At 38.8% G+C, this 7554-nt stretch overlaps 1 long non-coding RNA gene across 1 annotated transcript; it reads right to left on the bottom strand.

Annotated features, from left to right (window-relative positions):
* Positions 1-1552: 1552 nt before the first annotated feature.
* LOC112433023 (uncharacterized) lies at positions 1553-6436 on the bottom strand. The gene is made up of 4 exons (XR_013095696.1): positions 6360-6436; positions 6122-6186; positions 2777-2883; positions 1553-2587 (listed from the first exon to the last, which is right to left on the bottom strand). It is a non-coding gene; the product is annotated as an uncharacterized LOC112433023 (long non-coding RNA).
* Positions 6437-7554: the final 1118 nt, after the last annotated feature.

Raw genomic sequence — 7554 nt, 5'->3', positions numbered from 1 at the left:
TGATCGGCTTTTCTCTCTTGTTTGTTTATCGCCCACTTTGCGCCAGAAAGAGGAAACCAGCGGATGTCGCACTAATCAACAGCAGCACGTTTAAGCTTGATCAGCTGTTGTTAGAATTTATTTAATATTAATTTCTAGTATCAGCTGATGTTTGCTGGAGCCACAGCTGTAAAGCTGCTGGTCATGATATCGGGTTGGATATGTGGTGAGAGGGAATCTGAATGTAAGTTTTATTTGTACAATGAAGGAAGTTGCCAGGAGAATAATCTCCTCCTTAATGTCAGCAAGACTAAGGAGCCGATCGTGGACTTCACTACAAAGCAGGAATTACAAGCCCCTCATCATTAGTGGCACACCAGTGGAGAGAGTGGACAGTTTCCGATACCTGGGTGTCCACATCAATCAGGACCTGTCATGGTCCTGTCACATCAACACCGTGGTTAAGAAAGCCCACCAGCGTCTCTTCTTCCTCAGAAGACTCAGAGACTTCCATCTGCCACTGAAGGTGCTCAAGAACTTTTACTCCTGCACCATCGAAAGCGTCCTGACGGGAAACATCTGCACCTGGTTTGGGAACAGCACCAAGCAGGACAGACGAGATCTGCAAAGAGTGGTGCGCTCAGCCGAACGCATCATTCGATCAGAGCTTCCTGACCTGCTGACCAAAGCCAGGAAGATTATGATGGGCCTCTCCCATCCCAATAATGGACTCTTCTCACTGTTGAGGTCTGGGAAGCACTTCTCTTGAGGCCAAAACAGAGAGAATGAGGAGGAGCTTCTTCCCTCAGGCTATTCGGGCCCTGAACCAGGTGTAGGACTGGACTCTCACACGCATCACATCACCACATGCACTCTGGTTTTTCTTCTTGCACACTTCCTAAAATTTATAATTTCTTTTGACTAATAATCTCTTACATAAACTGTTATTTGTACATTTTTACTGTTATTTGCACAATTTTACTGTAAATTTTGTAGTAACCTGTAAATTTGTATATCTTACTGTAAACTACTGTCATTTAATGGTCGGGCACTGCACAGCTACAAGCATTTCACCTCATGTCATACTGTGTATGGTTGTGTGTGTGACAAATAAAATTTGAATTTGAAGTTCACCTAAACCAGGCTTTCTCAGGCAGCTAACACAAAGATATGGAGCGCCAGGACTGCCAAAATGAAATAAATAAATATATCATTAAATAATTAATTAAATGTGTCAATAATTAATTAAATGTGTCAATAATTAATTAATTACATGTGTCATAACTATTTATTTAATTAATTAATCCCAAGTTTAATTAATTATTGCCACATTTAATTAATTATTTAATGGTGTATTTAATTAATTCATTATGGCAGTCCTGGCGCTCCATACACTTAAAACACGCTGTGAATAAAATATTCAGTGAAGCACAACTCATAACCTGCTCCTGATATTTTTAGTTTTTATTCTCTCAGCTGCAGGGTTTAAGGGTTAATTAATTATCAATTAATGACAGTGGGTGTGAATACAGATTATTGAACTGTAAAACAGGAGAAATAATAAGCAAAGACATTCGCCTCGTCAGCCATGCCACAATTTATTGGACAGGAAAAAGCAAACCTTCATGAATTCATCCACTAACTTCTGAATTCTATAACTATAGCCTTGTTTGTTTGTTATGTCTTTTGTTACAAATAAATGCATTTATAAACAAATATGCATAAACACTTAATAAACACATGAACTCAACATGAAATTACATGGGGTAAAGTTCATAATATTCATTTATGCATTTTTATGTTTTTTATATGTTCTTTTATGTAGCTATGGACGCATTACTGAGTCTTGCAAGAATGCCAACCTTACAAGCAGCGACAGTTTTTTTTTATTTAATAAAAGATGAGCAATAATTGTGAGAACAAGAGAAGATGTAGCCAATTAGAAACAACTGTCAAAATGTACAACATGCAAGCTAAGAAAGCAAAGTGTAACGATTTTGCCATAATTTTAGTGATCGTTGTATCTTTTCAACATTCATTTCAAAATCAGTTCTCTCATATTTCCTCTTTATTATTTTCATCACTGTTTAAGAAACTTAACAAAGTCTTATAAAGCATCTAAACCAGCATCATGAAGTGATGTTTAAAGATCGCAGCAAGCTTACAGCATCTCTCAACTCAACAGAAAGATTGAAAGTGTACAGGCTCAAGGACATTTCTGATATTATCACATGCAATTACAATATGGCTCTCTCTCGGTGTTGATGTGTATGTACAATGTGTATCAGTTGTTTGTCCCCGCAGTTCACAACACAGAATGCGCATGTTCCTGGGGCTTTTATAAAGATTTCTATTCACATCGATACGATTCCTTGGATCACAAACTGTTCTAACTTGATTAAAGTCACCAATGATGAAGGTATTCTTGCGCTTACAGTTACCATTATTATCTCTGATGTTCCTGTTTGCTATCAGAAAATCACATCCCCCTCGTGGGATTGCGCGGATTATATGCTGGTTTTGGAATTTCCGAACACGTCCGTCAGTCATGCAGAGCACAATGACAGAGAGCGCCACCAGCAGGAAAATGGAAGTCTTCATTGTATTTCTATAGCAAAGAAAGTAAACAGAGTGAATATATAAATCAGTATTATTTCATTTAATTTATTAACTTGTTTATTTTTGTTTCCTAAATGTTAATCGTGCTTAACTATTAAAGTAAAAATACAATAGATATTTAAAACTACAAATTAGATTATGCTAATGATCCAAACAATAACTAGCAAAGATGTCTCACCTTGTCTTCTTTTTTCAGTTAGCCAAAGTGTGATTGGATGCCTTGAACACCCACAGTTGTTGGCAGGAGTTGGTTGAATGAGGAAGATCTTCAGTGTAGGAAACTCTCTGAAAAGTCAGATTGTTTGCAGTGAGTTCATATGGCCTGTAAATGGCCTGTATTTGTATAGTGCTTTACTAGTGCCTAAGGACCCCAAAGTGCTTTACATATCCAGTCATCCACCCATTCACACACACATTGGTGATGGCAAGCTACATTGTAGCCACAGCTGCCCTGTGGTGCACTGACAGAGTCGAGGCTGTCGGACACTGGCGCCACCGGGCCCTCTGACCACCACCAGTAGGCAACGGGTGAAGTGGCTCGAACCGGCAACCTTCCGATTACAAGGCAAACTCCCGACTCTTGAGCCACAATCACCCCAGAGGAAAGGTCAGCACCTGCATATCTGACCAGTTTGAATGAATTTATATCTAAACAGAAATCAGTTAAAGCTTTCACTATGCAAGTAAATATGTAAAATATTCATATAATTAAAATCACAAAATAAAGATCAAGTCATGTAATGCTGTCCATAACTGGTTGATTACGATGTCTTTGGTATATACGGATATATTGATATCCTTATAACTGTAGTTCTTTTAGATTTTGTATGTCATCTTCAAAAATTTCACAAAAGGTTATTTTTCCACATTGTTTGTCTTTAGATTTTATTTGAAGATTCTCCTGCTTTGAAACTCGAGTGGAAAACTAAAAACAGAAACATGTTTTGGATTAAGAGTTTAGTGCAGCTAAAGCTATAGTATTAGAGTGGATATCAAATATGTCCAAAAGGTTAAAGTGGCATTTAGCAAGTAGGGAAAGTGTAAGTGAAAGTGGTGCAAAGAAGAAGTCACAATAATTTGTTTTGTAATTTAATCCATTCGTTCATTTTATTCTGCTTATCCGTGGCCGGGTCACGGGGGCAGCAGCCCAAGCAGAGAAGGCCAGACCTCCTTCTCCAAAGCTTGTATCTGCATCTCGTTTTTTTCGGTTACTATCCAAAGCTGGTGACCAAAGGTGAGGGTAAGGACGTAGATCGACTGGTGAAGTGAGAGATTTGCGTTTAAGCTCAGCTGTCTCTTCAGCATGGACTGGTAAAGAGTCTGCAGCCGCAGCACCAAACTCACTTTGTGTAGCTGTTTGGGAGATGATCTGGAATTTAATTTTTCCTTCTTCACAGTTTCAAATTTTTTAACTGAGCTTCACTTTTCACTTCACAATAATAATAACCAAGTAATTTCTTATTTTGTCTTACACCGTTTTACGGGGCAATCGTGGCTCAAGAGTTGGGCGTTCGCCTTGTAATTGGAAGGTTGCCGGTTCAAGCCCTGGCTCGGACAGTCTCGGTCATTGTGTCCTTGGGCAAGACACTTTACCCGTTGCCTACTGGTGGTGGTCAGAGGGCCCGGTGGCGCCAGTGTCCGGCAGCCTCACCTCTGTCAGTGTGTGTGTGGATGACTGGATATGTAAAGCGCTTTGGGGTCCTTGGGGACTAGTAAAGCGTTATACAAATACAGGCCATTTACCATTTTACCAAAAGGTTGTTAGAGATTCAGATTTGTCACTGTTGACTTTCCGTGCATAAAACCTTATAAACACTGAGCTCTAAATGGTTTGAAACTCTAAATCTCGAGTCTAAAAGGGAGCATGTTTATTTTGAAAGCCTTGCAGATGAAATTTGTGGGCGATTCTTTCAGTGCTGATGTTATAACAGCTACTTTTCACACTTACTGTGTGCGCTGTCCTTACTGCTGTGAAATTATGTGTCACATGTTGTAAAAATTAAGCTAAGATGAATGCAGCTCATATATTTTGACACTGTGATGTTTGTGTGTCCTCAATGCAAAGACTGCAGGTTGCTGGAGAGTTAATAAAAGTGACACTACCTTGATGTTGTTTGGCCTCACTGTTTAATAATCTTAGAATTATTTAATACTTCTTAAAATAATAGCCATGTGAACATACTTGCCAACCTTGAGACCTCAGAATTAGGGAGACATTCAAAAGGGCTGTTGGGGAGGGGTGGTATACATACATACATATATATATATATATATATATATATATATATATATATATTTTTTTTTTTTTTTTTTTTTTTTTGTATATATATATACAAAAAACTTGAATCTTACAATGTTTATTTATCGGATAAAATAAGTTAAATGTCACCGTTATTATTGTCCAGCCGGAAACAGGCCAGGGGTGTCCAAATTCAGAGTCTGCGTCCACCTGAGGACCCGGCCTTCGTGGTCTAAGTGGGCTGGGTCCTCCAAAAGCCGGGCAGACCGGAAATGAGCAACTGTGAAATTGGACGGTCTAGCCTTCAGAATTACGTCACGAGCTCTCTCGGTGGAGTGAAACTCAGGTGTCTGCTCCTTGCTATCTAAAATATAACCGGACGCTGGCGTAAATTTTCGACCATCTCACACTTCTGTTTAATCAGTTTTCTGTTTGACGTTTATTCAGCTGTGTGAAAACCCCGGAGGAATCCTCCCGAGGGATTAATAAAGTTTTATTTAATCTCATCTAATCTAATAACTTTAATCTCAGCCAAACCGATTTACTCACGAACAAATAAAACCCAATAACAAAAACATGTTTCAGTTATTTAAGTGACTTATATATCATGTTTAACCTGAGTAGCGAAAGACCGCGGGGGTTTGAAAACGATGTTCCAGGAGTTTGCTGTTCTCCCCGGCTCAGATATTTGAAGTTTACACAGCTATATTGTCGCCTGAAAATATGTTAAAAGTTTATTTTGTGACCCAGAAAGAGTAATAAGAGTAAAATTAAAACTAAGTAGCTGCAGTAGTAGTATCCATTGTTGGAAACTGGAATTGGCTGGGCCAATCTGGGATATGGTTTTTCAATTTTGTTGTCCGGGTGGAAAATCGGGAGAAATTGGGGAGAATGGTGGCTCCGGGAGACTTTTGGTAGCGGCACTGAAATTCGGGATTCTCCCGGAAAAATCGGGAGGGTTGGCATGTATGCATGTGAATCAACATTGCAGTTATTGTTGACAGCAGGCCTAAAATTTTATGATATTGGATCATGAAACTGTCCTCAGATATTAAATGTAAATGATTTGTTGCTGCCACAGGATTAGTCTTTCCTGCTTTGGTTTTGATGGAGCTGATGATCTGTAGGAACAATGATATTCTCCTCAGAGAGGTGCAGCATAAAACAGGACTTTCCTGCATTAAAAGACATCCAGCGTAGTGTTCTTACTCTACCTAAATGGATCTGTTACATTAGTAATATATGGGAGTTGTATTTAAGTCCTTTCCACATGAGGACACTTACCTTATTTTGTGCTTTACTGATGAGTGGTTGGTTAATCTGCAGTGGTTGAGGTATGTGTCGGTCGTCTGGAAGAGAAGGTGAGAAGACGTCTTTAATGAATGTAATGCTCTGAAGGTGTCAGTGATTACTGTGAATTCATAGTAAAACTGGATTTCAATGAAAAGTTTATTTAAATTTGAGCATAAATCCATCAATTTGGTGTGTATAAATATACATAATATAAATAAAAAATTCTTACCAATTGAGGAGTGAAGACTTGATGAGCAGAGATCACGTCTGGTGCAGCTCAGACACGCAGTTCTGTCACACAAGCAGAAGAACTGACACTTGGCTCTGGAGGCTTCAGTTTTTATACATTTTAAGTAGCTCCAAAAATAATCAAGACCTACGTCACTAGTGCACCAATTGTAACACACTTCTCTTTTTGTGGTTCAGAAAAACATTGCAAATATGAGGAGAAATGACCACAATAGCATGCAGATGTGCTTTGTTATTCACAGCTGAGTCCTGCAAGCAGTTCCTGTGGCCAAGCTATTGACAATGTCTTTAAATTATTTTTCTTTACATAAATAAACTGAGTGCACCTAAGAATTGCAGGCAATTGCTTTTCAGTTTTACATTTCAAATAAGGATCCAAATGCAGACACAACAGAGAAAAGGGAAGAAAAAGTTTATTTAATTAAAACAAAAGTCAAGGCTCAACACAGGCAGGAGAAAAACTAAATATACCAAAATTAAATAAGGACATGGAAAAAAAGCACACAAGGGACTGGAGATGCAACTTCACATGGCAGAAATTTCTTATTGAAAACAAATTTTAAAAGACTCCTAAAATGTAAAATAAAGACACTAAAATCATCAAATAAGAACCTCCAGCAGGTTAAGTCTCAAACACAACTGAAGATGAACACACCAGACCCCCAGGGGCTCTTACTGTTACAGTCCACCCTTTTTGTTCAGTTCAGGAAATCCTGTATTATCCAGTTCTGTATTTCATAGCATTACCAGGCCACTTTCCCTGTAAGAATCCATTATGGTGGTCAGAGGGCCCGATGGCGCCAGTGTCCGGCAGCCTCGCCTCTGTCAGTGCGCCCTAGGGTGGATGTGGCTAAAATGTAGCTTGCCATCACCAGTGTGTGAATGTGTGTGTGAATGTGTGTGTGAATGTGTGAATGACTGGATGTGTAAAGCGCTTTGGGGACCTTAGGGACTAGTAAAGCGCTATACAAATACAGACCATTTACCATTTTCTCTCTTCACTCCCAGCCAGTTGTCAGTCAGAGGAGCACATGTGCCATCTCTTATACTTTGTTCAAAGCCAGATAGTTGGACACAAAAGAAACCTTTGATAATAACCAAACATAATATCTGTGTACTAATAAGCAAACACAATGATCTTTCTTTTACTTTTTACACATGAACACAAACCTGAC

The sequence above is a fragment of the Maylandia zebra genome, linkage group LG23, assembly GCF_041146795.1.
Source record: "Maylandia zebra isolate NMK-2024a linkage group LG23, Mzebra_GT3a, whole genome shotgun sequence".
NCBI lineage: Eukaryota > Metazoa > Chordata > Actinopteri > Cichliformes > Cichlidae > Maylandia > Maylandia zebra.
Note: the sequence above shows the minus strand (reverse complement) of the source record. Positions and strands in the feature narration are given on the sequence as shown.